This window comes from Oncorhynchus keta, chromosome 32 (assembly GCF_023373465.1).
Source record: "Oncorhynchus keta strain PuntledgeMale-10-30-2019 chromosome 32, Oket_V2, whole genome shotgun sequence".
NCBI lineage: Eukaryota > Metazoa > Chordata > Actinopteri > Salmoniformes > Salmonidae > Oncorhynchus > Oncorhynchus keta.
In genome coordinates, this window is record NC_068452.1 from 191,359 (window position 1) to 209,854 (window position 18,496).

Consider the following 18,496-nt stretch of genomic DNA (forward strand, 5'->3'; position numbering starts at 1 on the left):
TGGTATTACAGACTCATCTAGAAAAAAAGAAATGCACAGCTATTAAGACGAGGTGCTGGCTAGCGGAGTAGAAAACTTGAAAATAAAACTTGAAAATAAAAGAGAGCCGTATTACAGACTCAGACAGGGAGAGGTTGAAAATGTCAGTAAATACACTTGCCAGTTGGTCAGCGCATGCTCGGAGTACACGTCCTGGTAATCTGTCTGGCCCTGGGACCTTATGAATGTTGACCTGTTAAAAGGTCTTACTCACATCGGATCCGGAGAGCGTGATCACACAGTTGTCCGGAACAGCTGATGCTCTCGTGCATGTTTCAGTGTTACTTGCCTCGAAGCGAGCATAGAAGTAATTTAGCTCGTCTGGTAGGCTCATGTCACTTGGCAGCTCTCGGCTGTGCTTCCCTTTGTAGTCTGTAATATTTTGCAAGTCCTACCACATCTGACGAGAGTAAGAGCCGGTGTAGTACGATTCTATCTTAGTCCTGTATTGACGCTTTGCCTGTTTGATGGTTCGTCGTAGGGCATAGTAGGATTTCTTATACGCTTCCGGGTTTGAGTTCCGCTCCTTGAAAGCGACAGCTCTACCCATTAGCTCATTGCGGATGTTGCCTGTAATCCATGGCTTCTGGTTGGGGTATGTGCGTACAGTCACTGTGGGGACGACGCAATCGATGCACTTATTGATGAAGCCAGTCACTGATATGGTGTACTCCTCAATGCCATCGAAAGAATCCCGGAACATATTCCAGTCTGTGCTCGTAAAACAGTTCCGTAGCTTAGCATCTGCTTCATCTCACTTCAAAGGGCTCCTTTATTATGCTACCCGCCGCACATGTTCTTCAAGCCTCCAAACAGTGGTGAATGAAAAGAGACATCTTTTCAACAAATCACCAAAAAGTGTAATGACATTTGGCGATTGTCAATTGGCCAGAATTGATGCGTCATTTGCTGTCTGCATCTGTGTCTGCCACTCATCTCTGCCTTGGAAAAATGTAAATGTTCTGGTCGAACCACATAAACAGGTGGTATAGCCTAGGCTCCAAAATGTTAAGTCCATTCGCAAATGTTTCATGCCTCTGACATGCGGTAGTGATTAATAATGGTGTAATAGCCTACCGTTTTCTTGACATTTTGTTTTAATTATTGTAATAGGCTCATGTTTTACCGATATGGCGTACCCCTGGGAAAAAGTAATGAATCCACAAATTGTACATATATTTTAAATGACCACGTTTTAATGAATGTGTTGATATAATTAAAAACATATATTAGAAAACAGTACAGCAGGAAGCAGGAAGTAGGCGGGACTTTCATATCAGATAGACGGGTTGGCTGACAACGTCACAAATTATGCTTGTGCATTGGTGCCGGAAGCCATGCTTAGTTATAATTCGGAATAGTCAGATGCTGTAGCTAGCAACAATGACGTGCAGGGAATCGCAGTTGGCTCATTTCAGCTAGTTTTTATCTTGTTCTTGATACCATGTCTTGTTTTGAGGTGTTTTGACTGGTTTCATGTCAATGCTAATATGGAAAAAAATGTGCTAGCTAACTAACTGTAACGATGTATTTGTGAAAATGTATTTGTTTTCAATAAACATTTGGGGAAGAGTCTAAATGTTTAAATAAAAATTTACAAGCCCACATAACACACTGCTGCTACTGTTTATCTGTCCTGTTGACTAGTCACTTCATTCCTAGTTATATGTACATATCTACCTCAATTACCTCGTTCCCTTCACATCAACTTGATACATCATTGCTATTACATTTCTATTATTTATCAATTTTCTTTCTACATGGTTGGGAATGGCCCGTAAGTAAGTGTTTCAGTCTACACCTGTTGTTTATTTAACTAGGCAAGTAAATTCTTATTTACAATGACAGCCTAGGAACAGTGAGTTAACTGTCTTTTTCAGGGGCAGAAAGACAGATTTTTACCTTGACAGCTTGGGGATTGATCTAGCAACCTTTCGGTTATTGGCCCAACGCTATAACCACTAGGCTACCTGCCATTTACAAAGCATGTGAGGAATAAAAATGTATTTGATTGAACTTTTGCAAATAATTGGTTAGAGATCTTAAATATCACTTTAATTTGTATCTCCTGTAGCTTTATAATTGTGTCAAAGTTAGTCCCTGTTTCAGTAACGTCTTTGGTCAAGTTTGCGTGAGTCAACCAAAAACACCCAAATGATTGGCTGACAAATAGTGCCTCAATGCAGGTGATGGCTGCATGGTGCAGTTGGTATGACGCAACTGCAGCGACTTGAAGACAACTTCATCAAAGACTGTTAGAGAGGATCAAAACTGTAATGTATCATGAGTAGGTATTTATTAAACAAGGTTCTTTGTAGATCAGTCAGTCGGCATTCGCCTGCACTGTCAGCTGCAATGTTAAACAAGCCCATCATGCTTCTACACCTTCATTGCTTGCTGTTTGGGGTTTTAGGCTGGGTTTCTGTACAGCACTTTGAGATATCAGCTGATGTACGAAGGGCTATATAAATACATTTGATTTGATTTGATTAACGGCATGCCCTTTGATCACATGGTTTTTGTAAAGTTCATACAGTCCACATGTAGGCGCAAGTCTGACAATTTTTGTCTCCATAATGCAACACACTTGAGCTGCTCGAACCATAGAGAATGATAGAGGCCTCTAGTGGCCAAAAGTCTGTGTTAGCATGGGAAGCACCATTGAGAGCTTCTTAATGTAGTCAACTGGGTGGGACTTCCAACTTCATTGGCTGATCCCTCCTGAAGAAGAAGAAAATGTACTACTTCAAAATGGAGATTGCCTCAATGGCGCTCCCAATGCAGTCACAGACGGTATGATGCAATGATAAAGATGAGTCCTCTATCTATCTCTATGGCTTGAAGGTGCCCATTGTCTGTCTGTTTTTCAATGCCAGTTCTGCTTAAGTTTGTCACACAGCTGGCTAGGGCTGGAAGCACCCCCTCCCTTTGTGGAGAAAGGGGAGGAGCATATTACAGTCACTCTCTCACTGATGAACTGTATGTAGCAAGGTGTTTTGACTGTGTGTATGTTTGACTGTGTGTATGCGTGTACCCTTTTCTCCAAGTGAATTGTGATGCAGTAAGTTTTAGCAGTGAGGGGGGAAACAATTATAAAGAATAGGCAGTTCAGTTCTGATTGGGTATGTGCAAGACAGATTTTTAACATGGTGATTCAATCAAATAAATCAACCCCCTCCCAAAAATAAAGTGGTTCGCTAGGGAAAGTGGATATAATCAATTCCAGAAAAACACACAAACCAGGAGATTAACCAAACAAATGAAATACAGTAGCTAAACAAGAAAACGTGTTAATATGATAAATAAAATTCCAGACATTTCAGGCATAAACATTTTAATCACATATATATTTTTAAATACCTATTTTGGTCATTGGTGGAACTACAGTGGCACAAGCAGACATTTTAATTGAAAATTAGTTCGCCTGCAGAGGGGCCAGTCAGACAAAATGGCCGACCTGAAATTAGCTCATGGGATGTGCGAAAATGAGTAAATGTAGGTAAATGTAATTTTTCCCAATGATGAATAAATTTGCATATGTTATTTTGGCTCTGGATGCATATGTTGTACATATACGTCTACTAAATCACTTTAACCTATGATCAGAACAATTTAGCACTTGAAGCGGTTGAGCATCTTTTTTGTTCAGTCTGGCCTAAAACGAGTCTTACCTTTGTTTTTTTTGTTTCTTCCTTTTTCCTTTACGATTTAGATCCTACATTTGAAGCCACAAAACGTACAAATCACCACTATCTATGGACAATTTGGTTTTTAGACACTTATGTTGCTATGCTACTATGAACAACTATAGCTTTTGAACAGTTTAAATGCTTAACAGCTACAAAGAGAGCCCACAGATCACAAGCACTGGAGTTTCAGCTGAAACTTTTCTAGGATGTGGGATGAATAAAAAAAAAATGTACAATACAATTTCCACCAAAGATGTTATACTTTACTATAATTATAAACTGTTTTTAGTATACTTGTGTTGCCACTGTTCTTAAACAGACTCCTCCCACTTATGAATTCCACCCCTGCTCCCTTCATACTTCCCTCACCCTTCCCCCATCAGACAAGACCACACCCCATCCCCCTCTTCTTGCCATGTCAGAAAACAGTCTTTAGCTCTTCTACTATGGCGGTCTTGTGACTAATATTGTCTATTCTCCTAATAGATCAGATAGTCTGTGAAAGTCTACACAAGACTTTCTTACCCTCACAGATCTAAGAAAATCATGTTAGAAATGGTTCTGTTCTCTCTTCAACACATATAATTTCCTTCAACTTCTACTTACCTTGTTGAATTAAAAAAAACCTTCATAGACGACAGTATTCATACTGTACTTGATTTAAAAAAAAAGCTACTTCTACCAGCTTTCACGTTGTTTTCTGTCATGGACGACATCTAGTAGGAGGTGCCTAGACTGCTCTCACGCACTCAACCCCCTCCCCTTGACTACGACGGAGGAGGAGCTGGCAACACAGTGGTGGATGACTGACTGTAGTCGCTGAGAACAGTCTGCATGCACAGGTTTTGTTTTGGTGTTCTTTCAAGCCGGTGTGTCCGCGTCACTATCACGCTCATATTTACGTTTTTTCCCTCGGTTCAGTTTGCGATCCTCTGCACATTATAAACCGATGTTGTGAGCGAAGAGCACATTCAGCTCGTGCGGATACCGGCTATTTCGCGGGAAACAGGCAGAATCCAGAAGCATCGGTGAGTTAGCTAGCATGCTAGCTGTCTTAACTGTTTTTACAGATCATTCAAACAGTTTTATTTTTGTCTATTTAAAATGTGTCACTTTCTCTATAAAATAGACGTTTCGTTTTTTTCTGTCATGTTCTTGAAAGAGTAGGTGTAAAACATTAGCTTGCGATGTAGACTGGTCTTGGCAGGGACATGGACGTGAAAAAAAGTGAGGTGGGGTGAAGGGGGGCGCTAGTTAGCTAACGTTAACTGTTAGCAAAATAATTTTAGATTTTTGGCTTTTGAGTAGAGAACTACAATTGTTTGTTTGTATATATTTAAAGATATATGTGTGTTTATATATCTACCAAAATATATATATTTTAAAAATTTGTGTTTATATACACACAAGCACACATAATATATATATATATATATATTTATTATTACTTTTAAGATGTGTGTATGTATGTATATATATATATATATATACACACACACACACATGCACACTTTTTAAATATATATATTTTTAAAGTCTGTCTATACACACACTATATATATATATATATGTGTGTGTGTGTGTGTGTATATATCTACCAAAAGATAGCTGCAAATGTAAGTATATTGAGTATTTCTTATGTTTGCTTTGTATTTGGCTGTACATTTTTTGTTGCTGCCCAAAATGTTATGTTTCTTTGAAGACAAATGTGCTTTCATCAAAAACATGTATCAAGTACAATGTTGCAAGCCTAGGCAGCTAAAGCGGGTTGTTTCACAGCATAGCTTGTTGGTACGCTAACTACCATACTTGATATTATTTGGTGTCAAAATTTGGAAATGCACACGCCATCTACAGGTTATAGTCCATCATAACCTAGCCCAGTGATTCTCAATTGATGGGTCGTGACCCAAGGAGGTTTTGAGTGGGTCGCGGGTGTCTGGAAAAAAAATAAAATCTTGACTTAAACCAGGTAGAACATGTGTAGTATAGCAACGTTATTTTGGTTGATTTTGTGGTCTAAAGCAAGTGAGTTTATTACCATTCTTAATCAAGGACATTGGCAAAGTTGTATTATTGAAAATGAAAGCGGTGGGAATGTTGTTTCCTTGTCATAATTGCTGCATTTACTATCAATATAGCATAAAAATTGTTTTCAAATTGTGTTTTGGCAATGCGAATATTGGGTCGCAACTGAGACAACCTGGTTCAATATGGGTCCCGGGGAAAAACCAGTTGAGAACCACTGATCCAGCAGACAACCCCATTGGTTGGGATGATGTGATCCCCTTCAACCTTGACAACTTCTTTATAACCATGCCGGCCACCAAATATTGACAAAGTTGTGAGTGCAAGTCACTGGGGCTATAAAAATAAATGTTGCTTCTTGCTCTATAAATGAAGCAAGGAATTTGTTTCAGAAGGAATTATCAATGATAGTAAATTAAAAGATTTATAAAATGTTTGCAGGGAAGCATGGAAGAAGCCTATGTAGGAACGGGTGATGCTGGAGGGTGTCAGTTTAGATGTTGCAGTATTACAATGAAAGGGGTTATCTGGCTTAAATCATTTTAGTAATCAGACTGATAGCCTCTTTTCAAAACTAGCAACCAAACAAAGAGCAAGTCATGTCAAACTACCATGAGATATTGAGACAAAGTATTGGTACACACACTATGGAAACACAGACAACATTGAATGACAAAAGGGAAGAAATGGACAAGACTGGTCAGGATCTTTTCTTTCGAGCCACTGTATGAGGAGTCTCGCTCTAACATCAGCAATAACATGTAAAATGTATGAGTAGGACATAAATACATTTAGCATATGTCTAATTCAGCACCAGTAGGAACTTTAGGACGCAACCTTAATGTGACTGTAAAGTATTCCCTGACATTGTTACAAATTGGGGATCAAGCACATGGAAAAAACCTAGCAAACAGCAACTATGGTGGCCATTTTGAGTTGCTGCAATAATAAGTGGCACCGTCAGAAAATGTGGCAGCGCAGTGTTTGTGTGTGGGGGAGGGGATGGGATAGTCAATAGTTAGCACTCAGCTAGCTGCATTAGCCTCCCAGGAAATGCATAATAATTATATATGATAACAACTATATGATAACATTTTAGACAATCTATCACTTTCAAAGTCTTGGGTCTTTGAAGAGTACTGCCATTTTTGTTATTGTTGGCTGTGTGGAAGGAATGTTGAATATCTACTCCCAATGTGCTCTCTATTGCAATTGGAACTTTCTTAGGTCTACGAAAATATAAATGATGGTGAACAGACACAATTACTTTCCCGAACACGTTTTCATTACATTGGAAATATTATCAGATTACACGTGGGCATAGGCCTAGAATGAGCTTTTCTCCTTCTGTTTCCACACAGTCCTAAAATGAACAGTATTGTAAACTGTGTGACTTACATCGAGGGCAGACACATCTCTCTTGGAGACATATTTTGTGCTGGAATTGGAATGCTCGTCTCGCTGTATGGACTAGCATACGTGAAAGGCTGTTCATGTTTGAAGAAACCTAGTGCACCCCTGGAAGCATCGTTTCAGGTATGCCTAGATGTTTTTTACACATTGTAATGAGTTTGGAACCACATTGGTTTTGCGGTAGTCTTTCTATTAGTGTAACATAAGGTGTACGTAGAATTACAGAATTAATATGCAATCTCCTTTAACGTGAACTATTTCAAGTTGTTTTTGATAAATATTGAAACGCCTATTATTGGTATAGTTTCTTATAAAAATAATATTTTTGAACGTAAAAAAACGTGTTTTTAATGTTCGAGCATTACTCTCCCCTCTTGTCTTCTTATTTGATCTCAACCCCCCCTGGCTTCTTAAAGTGGTACAGTCTTGGTTTGCTGTACTTTTCCACTCAGTACACAGTCTGTCTGTGAGGGGGAGGGGTGTTCCAACGTCTCCTGTGTAGACCAATCGTTTACTGGATAGTTGTGCGTTTTTGTTTTGTATATTTGTTCTATTGGTGCAACTTTCTGTGTGTGTGTGTTTTAGGCAAATTTGGGCTTTAAAAATAAGTTATTTCAGGCACACTGGTGAGTTAGTTCATGTTCATTTGTGTAGAGACATGAGATTGCATCTGTTCTGGTGGGTTTTCAGTTCCCTAGTGTAAAGTAGTTTATTACCTTGAACGTTTCATTGTAAATATGAGTACCAGTAGTTCCAGTTCGTTCACACCAAGTGTGTATGCCCCCTCATCCACTTTAGTCTCCCCTCTGAGGAAGATGGTACAGTCCTGCAGACAGTTATCCCTCCCCCACTGCTTTTCCAGGCTTCCATATGCCTGCGGTTTTGGGGCTAACTGAAAAGGAGGCAGAATTCAGGACAAAAGCTAGGCTTTTGCAGTTGTCATAGACTATATTAATATTTTATATTGGCTAGTTAATAGCTATTGGGCGATTCCATGCCAGCGGGAGCGAAAAATATTTGTTTTGGCAATTCTCACATAGAAACTTCATTGGGAAGGATGTTTGACTTTTTTTTTTTTTTTTTTTTTTTTACATTTGTATCACAAATCATATGATGAACGTGTACATTTAAGGCCCTTTTTTTTTTAGACCTATACATGTTTCCTGTAATGTATGATGATCTATGAACCATACATGATATTTCGGAATGTACACATACTCCATATTTGAGAGAACAATATAAGGAGGAAGATGTTGTCTGGATCATGTACGGTTCACAAATCATCGTGTCTTACAGGAGGCGTGAATCGGTCTAAAAATAGTCTAAAATGGCCACTTTAATCATGATTTTTCTCAAAAATGGTTAGTGATACAAATGTTAAAAGTATTTTCAAATGTCTTTAATCCCAATGAAGTTCTATGTGAGAATTACCTGAAAAATCTGATATACCCCAAATATTTTTCGCTGATGTGGAATCACCCTATTGCTAGATGAATTACCTTTGAAATAATACATCATTGTTGAATAATTACTTAATGTCAATAAACCATATGCACATTTCTGTAAGAAAAAATAGGTACGCGTTCTTGTGTCAAGAAGAGACATTGTCGTGTCATCCTAGTTTCAGATAAATAACTTTGTAGAAATGACTGTTGTAAGTTTTTCATAGAAAAACGATAGCATGGCGAGTTTCTCCACATAGACACTTTTGAATTTGGTTAACGAAGACGTTGAGTTTATTTTGGATCATTTGTCAATCTGGTTCAACAAGACAGTTAACTGTTTGTGGTAGTATTGGACTGTAACTGGTTCGAAACAATCCCTCTCACCTTCTGTCAAACCAAGATGTCTGCCTCAAACGACCTCACCAACCCTGATCAGTTATACCCAACCTGTCTCGGGACCCAGAGTATGATATAGCCTTATAATAATATATACCATTTAGCAGACTTTTATCCAAAGTGATTTACATCAGTGTGTGCATACATTTTAATGTGAATGGCCCTAGAGGGAATCAAACCCACGACCCTGCGAAACAAGCGCAGTGCTCCACCAACCGAGCCACACAGGACACTCCTTAATCAACCAGTTTCAGTCAATCGAACAGCCAGTCTATGGATGAACATAACCCAAGGGAGGGACTGACACCAATGCAGCACAAATATGAGAAATGTGCAATCAGTTCTGTGTGGGCAATCAGTAGCAAAGCAAGGAACCCCTGTCTGGCCTGGGAGGAAAACGGTCTCCAGATACTCACTTCATCAGTGCTTTGTTGTACAGTTTAGGCCTTCAAATTTGACAGACATTAAAATAATCGGAATACCATTCAGATGCCTGTATTCTGTGATTCCATTAGTTTTTTTGCATCGTGGAAGGTATTTAGTTCTGAAGTATGAAAGCTCAGAATACCAGTTGTGTGTGTAGTATTTGAAAATATGTGTTATGTAGTATTTGAAAATATGTGTTATGTACTTCATCTCAATCTGGAAATATTTAGGCTAGTGAGTGAGGTTGGACCTCTTGAAGACTGCTTCCACGTTGTGACTGTTGCTGTGAGTCGCTACAGAACTGTCATGTGGGGGATGGGCAGCATAAAAAACGAGCGCAACATTTCACTCAAGATAGCCTACACTTACCAGGATTTGTGGAGTAACATTTGTGTGAAGGCCTACAGGTCAAGTCTATAACATAACTATAAGGTGCAGCCACTCCACCCCTGAACGTTTTATCCGTTCATGTGATAGACATCTTTAATGGTACTTTACATAACAGAAATATAGGCCTAACACCAGCATAACGTCTTGTACTAGCCTAATCCCATTTGTGGTCAGTTAGCAATGTAGGCTAGTCACTTACATATATTTATCTAATATGCCTGTAGGCTAATGTAGGAAACGTATGCCATATATCACTCCTTGTTCTGGATCCCCGGGGCTATTCATGCCAGAATTCTTCAAAACTGAAGGTCGGAGTTAACACTGTAAAGTAGGAAGTAGAGAATTGAATGATTCTTCCCTTGTCTAAATAACATTGCTTAAACTGGTTTCAGCAGGTTCTAGCTGGTTCCTTTTATACTGCCTCTGGATTGGCTAACGACCTGATTGAGAGAGCAGGGGGAGGAACTTGATCCCAACGTGATCTTGAGTCAATATTTATGTTTGTCTTTGGTGCTTTGGACATTTCATGAATCATTGATTGTTTTATATCCCAAGGTCATTTAAACAGGTGGTTATTTAAATACTTAAAACATTTTTTGTGTATGTGTGTCAAAATGTCTGATGTAAAAACATGAGAGAAATTATGTGTTCATTGTCAGCGAGGTACGCATGAACCAACCTGCATTATGGATGAGAATCAGGCCTAATTATAATTTATAACAATTATTATTCTGCTTCTCACAGGAGTCATTCACATAAAGCCATGAACTGCTATTGAATAAAATACTTCATGGCACTTATTAGACCAGTAAAGAATATTATGTACAGTCTTGCAGATCTATAATAAGTGTTCACAGAACCCCCAGGGTGTAATGTAGCGGTATATGTACTGTTGCTCGGGTCTAATGATTGCACCACTATCAGTTACTAGTATAGGGCCCTATACAATCTGCATTGAGGAGAACGAGGTACAGAATTACTGAATCCAGATATTAAAACAGAATTTATCAATATTCAAAAATATATTGAACTTAGTAGGAAATCAACTAAATGTGTTGAACTTATTAGTAAATCCATTAAATTGCCCAAATTAATCATAAAACATGAACAAAATCCATCAGTGATTTGTATTTTCCTGCACTTTCTGAAAAGACACAGGAATGCCCCTGTGTGTGTGTGTGTGTGTGTCGTGTGTGTGGTGTGTGCATATGTCTACACTTTGTGTAGCAATTAGCGATGATGCTAATGATAACCTTCTGATAGGGATGGAAAGGCTTTCCTAAAAAAAACTAAATGTTAACTACAAAGTAATATATGCCTACCTGGCAGAATGATATCATGATTATTTGCATCAATCCAGTGGCCATTTTGTTTTGCACACACTGCAAAGTGCTAGAGAAATGTTGCTAACCAAACAAAGGTATCTTGCGGGTGCATTAAAGGGTAACTACACCCCAAAATCAAAATGTCTTCTATTTTTCTCAGACCTCGAGTCGTATCCTGATGAGGTTTAAGCATTGTTGTGGACTTAGAATATCCCATTTTTTTGTTTTTCTATAAATAAATGTGTGATTTGAGAGTGAAAACCTGGTTATTCCCCCTGGGGGGGAAACGGAATTTGGGAAAAAACTAAACGAATCGGGCAAAAAATAAAACATATTTTATAAGGCCCTATGTCGGTAGGTTACTTCGACTTATATTTTTTTGTAGTAGCTGGTTAGCAAGGAATTTCTCAAATTGTTTGCAATATTTGGACTTTCAACGTACAATTGATTTTAGACAGATCACTGTGGGTCCTCTGGAATAGAACAACCTTGTGGTTAAAGATGCCAGGGATTTGGGAGGTTTGGCAGGGTTATAAATCTAAATTACACATCACAAAATCTAATTTGCGACAAGATTTTATTTGCCTTGAAGATACTTGAGAAACTTTTGTTGTTTTTTTTTCATCCATGATAGACAAGACGGAGACTGAAATAATTCAAGCCCAATGCATTTTTACATTTTTTTTAATGACAAAATATGTCAGTTGTTTGTATTGGTTCAGACAAGAGACCTAGTATGTTGTCAGCTTTATGTAAAAGAAAAACGGTGATCAAAAATGCTTAAATTGTTGAGGATTGAAGGCCAGATGTGACCAATGTTCTCGCTCTTGCACTCAGTATTTCGTACTTGCACACAGTATTTCTGGCAGTGCCACACACAGGAAACAGAAGCCTGTGCAGATCCGCACATGGTGTGTCATGCCGATGGGACCATCCAACGCTCTAACCACTAGGCTACCTGCCGCCCCACCTTTCTGACCCTGAACAAGGCAGTTAAGCCACTGTTCCTAGGCCATCATTGAAAATAAGAATTTGTTCTTAACTGACTTGCCTAGTTAAATAAAGGTTTTTAAAAAATGCACCTCCCACCTGGTTGAACATTCATTTAAGGTCACCCAGCCTTTTGGACAGCTCTGAATTGCATTTTTTATTTAATTCTTAAAAATTGTTTACCTTTATTTAGCCAGGTAGGCCAGTTCAGAACAACTGCGACCTGGCCAAGATGAAGCACAGCATTGAGTATTGTCTTTGTCACAAAGCCCCTAATCAGAAGGAACATTGGACCGACAGGGTAACAATTGGAAGTGGGATGGATGCCAAAGACTTGGGCTTTCCTACAAACCCAGAATTTGTGAACAATTGTTATTGTGTGAACAAGTCAGACAGCTGTCATTAATTTAGCCCTTCTTTAACTTCTAGAATATGGAGTAACATTTCCAAGCTTGACTTAATTCTAGAGGCACTCTGAGGTCAGTGGTCAAGTTCTAAGGAGAACCCTGAAGGGGAAAAAGAGGACACAAAGCTCAGTGAGTAAGATACTGGAGTAGGTCTGTAAACTGCACGAGAGCTGAAAAAGCATGGAACGTCTCTGTTCAAATCAGTATCTCAATCAAAGAGTCAGCGATCTTTCGGTTTCATTGTTAGCGATAGGTTATGAAGTGCGGTCTTTCGGTACAATCCCCATTTGTATAATTATGGTAAGAATAAAATGATACCTTAAAGTAGGAGGGAGGAGTTTAATCTCTAGTCCTCCTGCACAAGTGAATGTTTCAGCCAACAGCTGCCAAGTGCTAAGCCTGGCTGCACATAGCAGCAGCACTGGCGGCCATTTTGAGTTTCTGCTGGCAGTCCTCACGCAGTCTATGAAAGAGGGAGTGGGGGATGGGCATACTACGCAGTGAGCTATTAGCTGGCTAGTGTTAGTTGTACTGAATAACTGTAATATCAGCAGCATTTTTAAATGATCTTACGTTTCATCTTGTAATCCAAGAAATGGGCAAGAAACATAAAACATAGATTACTCATACTTGAGTCAGGACTATCTATTACCATGATTATTTTATGCATGTTTGCTTTATCATTGTATTGCTATTGACATTAGTGATTACAGGCCTTCTTAATTAAGTTATTTCTATATTTTTATACTTTCACCTGTGTTACTTGTGTATCTTTTCTATCTATAGTGTGCTCAGATGCCATAATATTCCATACTGGTGTTCAAATCAAATGTTATTTGTCACATACACATGGTTAGCAGATGTTAATGCGAGTGTAGCGAAATGCTTGTGCTTCTAGTTTTGACAATGCAGTAATAACTAACGAGTAATCTAACCTAACAATTCAAAAAAGACGACCTTATATACACACACGTGTAAAGGGATAAAGAATATGTACATAAAGATATATGAATGAGTGATGGTACAGAACGGCATAGGCAAGATGCAGTAGATGGTATCAAGTACAGTATATACATATGAGATGAGTAATGTGGGGTATGTAAACAAAGTGGCATAGTTTAAAGTGGCTAGTGATACATGTATTACATAATGATGCAGTAGATGATATAGAGTACAGTATATACATATACAGTAGGGCAAAAAAGTGTTTAGTCAGCCACCAATTGTGCAAGTTCTCCCACTTAAAAAGATGAGAGGCCTGTAATTTTCATCATAGGTACACTTCAACTATGACAGACAAAATGAGAAAAAAAATCCAGAAAATCACATTGTAGGATTTTAAATTAATTTATTTCCAAATTATGGTGGAAAATAAACTTTTGTTATTGACCAAATACTTATCTCAATACTTTGTCATATACCCTTTGTTGGCAATGACAGAGGTCAAACGTTTTCTGTAAGTCTTCACAAGGTTTTCACACACTGTTGCTGGTATTTTGGCCCATTCCTCCATGCAGATCTCCTCTAGAGCAGTGATGTTTTGGGGCTGTTGCTGGGCAACACGGAGTTTCAACTCCCTCCAAATATTTTCTAAGGAGTTAAGATCTGGAGACACTCCAGGACCTTGAAATACTTCTTACGAAGCCACTCCTTCGTTGCCCGGGCGAGGCGGTGTGTTTGGGATCATTGTCATGCTGAAAGACCCAGCCACGTTTCATCTTCAATGCCCTTGCTGATGGGAGGAGGTTTTCACTCAATCTCACGATACATGGCCCCATTCATTCTTTCCTTTACACGGATCAGTCGTCCTGGTCCCTTTGCAGAAAAACAGCCCCAAAGCATGATGTTTCCACCCCATGCTTCACAGTAGGTATGGTGTTCTTTGGATGCAACTCAGCATTCTTTGTCCTCCAAACACGACGAGTTGAGTTTTTACCAAAAAGTTATATTTTGGTTTCATCTGACCATATGACATTCTCCCAATCCTCTTCTGGATCATCCAATCATCCATCTAGCAAACTTCAGACGGGCCTGGACATGTACTGGCTTAAGCAGGGGAACACGTCTGGCACTGCAGGATTTGAGTCCCCGGCGGCGTAGTGTGTTACTGATGGTAGGCTTTGTTACTTTGGTCCCAGCTCTCTGCAGGTCATTCACTAGGTTCCCCCGTGTGGTTCTGGGATTTTTGCTCACCGTTCTTGTGATCATTTTGACCCCACGGGGTGAGATCTTGCGTGGAGCCCCAAATCGAGGGAGATTGTCAGTGGTCTTGTATGTCTTCCATTTCCTAATAATTGCTCCCACAGTTGATTTCTTCAAACCAAGCTGCTTACCTATTGCAGATTCAGTCTTTCCAGCCTGGTGCAGGTTTACAATTTTGTTTCTGGTGTCTTTTGACAGCTCTTTGGTCTTGGCCATAGTGGAGTTTGGAGTGTGACTGTTTGAGGTTGTAGACAGGTGTCTTTTATACAAGTTCAAACAGGTGCCATTAATACAGGTAACGAGTGGAGGACATAGGAGCCTCTTAAAGAAGTTACAGGTCTGTGAGAGAAAGAAATCTGGCTTGTTTGTAAGTCACCAAATACTTATTTTCCACCATAATTTGCAAATAAATTCATTAAAAATCGTACAATGTGATTTTCTGGATTTTTTTCTGTCATTTTGTCTGTCATAGTTGAAGTGTACCTATGATGAAAACTACAGGCCTCATCTTTTTAAGTGGGAGAACTTGCACAATTGGTGGCTGACTAAATACTTTTTTGCCCCACTGTACATATGAGATGAGTAATGTAGGGTATGTAAACATGATATAAACTAGCATTGTTTAAAGTGGCTAGTGATATGTTCAGGTACAAGGAACATGATTGATCCCTGATTGTTGAGTGATATCTGTCAAATGTTACAACTTGTAAACGTTGATATATTTGACTATGGTGTCTAACGTTATGTACTCTCTCAGGCTTGTTTTGAACATTACGGCAAAAGGTCCTTATTTTCATTTGCGTTCTTATTTTAGGACGGAAGTAATTTAGATTTCTGGTGGTTAATTAAACGGTTCTCTCTAGCACCCTCTCTAGTTGGAGAAAAATCTCCCCCCGTCAGAATGGTTTAGTCCTAGCTAGGCTGTAATTTTCCATGCAGCTACAGACTGCTAGTATGGGGGAGGGGTGGTGCTAAGTGTGTCAGGCTGTGCACTCTGTACTGACTGCGCTGCTAGCCTGTTTTTTTTGCGGGCAAAAAGCAGTCTGTGCTGCATGCTTCTGCCAAAGTTACAAAAAAAAGTATATTTTGCTTTTGTTTGAATCACTTTTAAGATGGCTACACTGGGGTAAATCCCAAAGGGGGAAAATCATTTTGTTTCTATCCTTTTGTTCTGAGTGTGTTACACTGCAGTTTGTCAGCCTGTGCTGGGTCAGTGTTGCCTGTGCTGGCTGTCTTGAGCCACGAGGCTGAGATTGATGGTTTCACTGTGCGCACAGCCTTGCACAAGAACACTCTATGCTGAAACAAATGGAACAGTCCAACCATAGTCCCCCTCCTGCTTTTTTTTCTTCCTCCCTCTGCTGTTGCTAGTACAAACAACAGCCAATCGAATCACGCGTACGACCTCTGTCCAACGGAAGGCCTTCTTCTCCAGACTACTGTTCAAGGTTTACTTGAATTTCTTTCTTCTTTTTTTTAAGACTGTTGTACAGTTATAATGATGTTGCTCTTTTCTGACTATGATCTTGGCCTACATATCAGTATTTAACTTTAACTATATATTATTTTCCATTAAGTAGTGCTATGCTAGCCACAATTCCGAAACGTAGATAATATTTTTAGTGTTATTTATTTAAAAAATATTATTATTATTATTAATGTTTACAGTAGTGCTGTTTTGTATTAGGAGAAAATATTTGTATATATTTTCTGTAGTAAAAAAGTATAGTTCTTGGCATTTTAGATTGTCATGACCTGCTATTTGTGTGTGAGGACATGAGAGGTTTGGGGGTGAATGAATTAAGTATTGTATTAGCAGCAATGCTTTGCAACCAGTCCGAATGTGTAAAAATCGTTGTCTGACAAGTGAAAAAGGTCTTGAATCATCATTGGCACCGGAATAAGAACAGGAGCTTTAACAGGGATGTAATATCTTTATATCTACCAATGTTTTCTCATATTGGTTTCTTGGCTAATGGAATCTTATGGGAATCTATAAAAAGTACAAAAAGCAATAAGACCACAAATGACCTCTGATCAATACTGGGATATGAACACTGATCAAAGCTCATGTTGCGTGGCTCCTCCCGCCTTGCCACTAATTGAAAAACACACCTGGGGTTTGAAAGGTATAGGGGCGGCAGGTAGCCTAGTGGTTAGAGCGTTGGGCCAATAACCGAAAGGTTGCTGGTTCAAATCCCCTAGCTGACAAAGGTAAAAATCTGTCGTTCTGCCCCTGTTCCCTGGTAGGCCTTCATTGTAAATAAGAATTTGTTCTTAACTGACTTGCCTAGTTAAATAAAGGTTCAATACAAAATATAAAATCATCTTGGATCGAGTTAACAAAAGTTTCATTATTCAGAGGCTGTCAACAGCAACAGTCGGGGCAGTGAAAAGTAAGAGCAGGAATTCTTGAAGATTTCTGCAGACCACCTACCACAGCCAAATCAGTTGTGAAATTGAACATACAATGTTTACTCGACATTGCTGAGACTGATAGCCTACCTTTGCCTGTGTCTTGGGAGAGATCTGAACACGGAGGGAATTTTCACAGAAATTATTGTCTGAAAGGAGTTTCTGAAATGTATGCCATCAACCTGAGGATGCAGCAGGAGAAAACTGTAGCTTGGACTATGGCTTGGAGCCCAGCCCGTCTCTGCCAACTTTTTGTTTGACCAAACCTGTCTTGCTGTGTGACAGGTTTTTTTGTATTTCATTTTTACTTTGTATTGCCCTTTGTTAATGATTGAAAGATCAGCAGTATTTTACAAGTACTTGAGGAATTGCATACCTGTATACCTGCTTAGTAATTTTGAGATGTTTGCCAGTGCCTGTGTTGTCATATGGATGAATTTGGGAATGGGCAGATCACTGGAAATATATTTATAATGCCAGCGCAATCACAGATGTGCCCATTATTTTAAAGCCTTTTGAGATTCTGTGAATTGTTGTGCTGCTGTGTAGCCACATACCCCTCTAGAATTGTTGTGAGCTAAAGTAGCCTAGTAAATCACTAGTGTTGGTCAGAGGAGACAAACATTACCAAAGGAATAGAAGCAAGAACAAGATGGTGATGAGTCTTTTTTTCCTCCAGTTTGGAGGTATACAGTGGACAGTTTACAGCTATTGCAGACCAGAAACCAATCATCTATGGCCCACATCAATCTGTAAATACTGTAGTATATAGTACAGCGGAGGACTAGCTTGAACCGCATCATGGACCTTCAGGAGAAACTTTACAAAAATGAAATACATTTAACCTAATTGATCAGCACAACCTAACACACCATTATGTGGGATGGATGAGGAAGTACATCATAACTACTTTGAAAAAGAAACTTAACCTACTTTTTTTATACAAATAAAAACTAACAAAACAGCCTGTGCAAAATTGGCATACAGAGCAGGTAACATATTAACAAACATATTAACATGAAGGTGATGTAAGTTGATGCACTGTTGTACTACAGTGGATTGGATGCGTGTTCAGTTAGCAGTGTGTGGGGGCTCAGTCTGGCTGGCTGCGCATACAGCAGAGTTGGCGGACATTTTGTTTTTTTCTGCAGTGAATCCAGAACGCGTGTAATGAAAGAGGAGTGGTGAGGGGAAGCCTACGCAGTGTGCAGTAACATTGGAATGTTAACAGAGCTGTTGTAACATAGCAGTGATTTTATTCATTTTGTATCATATCAGAGATGAGAAAATAACATGTTAATAATTATTATAGTAAAGTTATGATGGCAAAA

The 18,496-nt window shown here is 39.0% G+C and overlaps 1 long non-coding RNA gene across 1 annotated transcript in view; it reads right to left on the reverse strand.

Annotated features, from left to right (window-relative positions):
- Positions 1-4,755, reverse strand: part of LOC118364690 (uncharacterized) — a 45,076-nt gene extending 40,321 nt beyond the window's left edge. The window contains exon 1 of the long non-coding RNA XR_004821634.2: positions 4,335-4,755. This is a non-coding gene — a long non-coding RNA (uncharacterized LOC118364690). The remainder of the gene's footprint in view (positions 1-4,334) is intronic.
- Between the last annotated feature and the right edge of the window lie 13,741 nt (positions 4,756-18,496).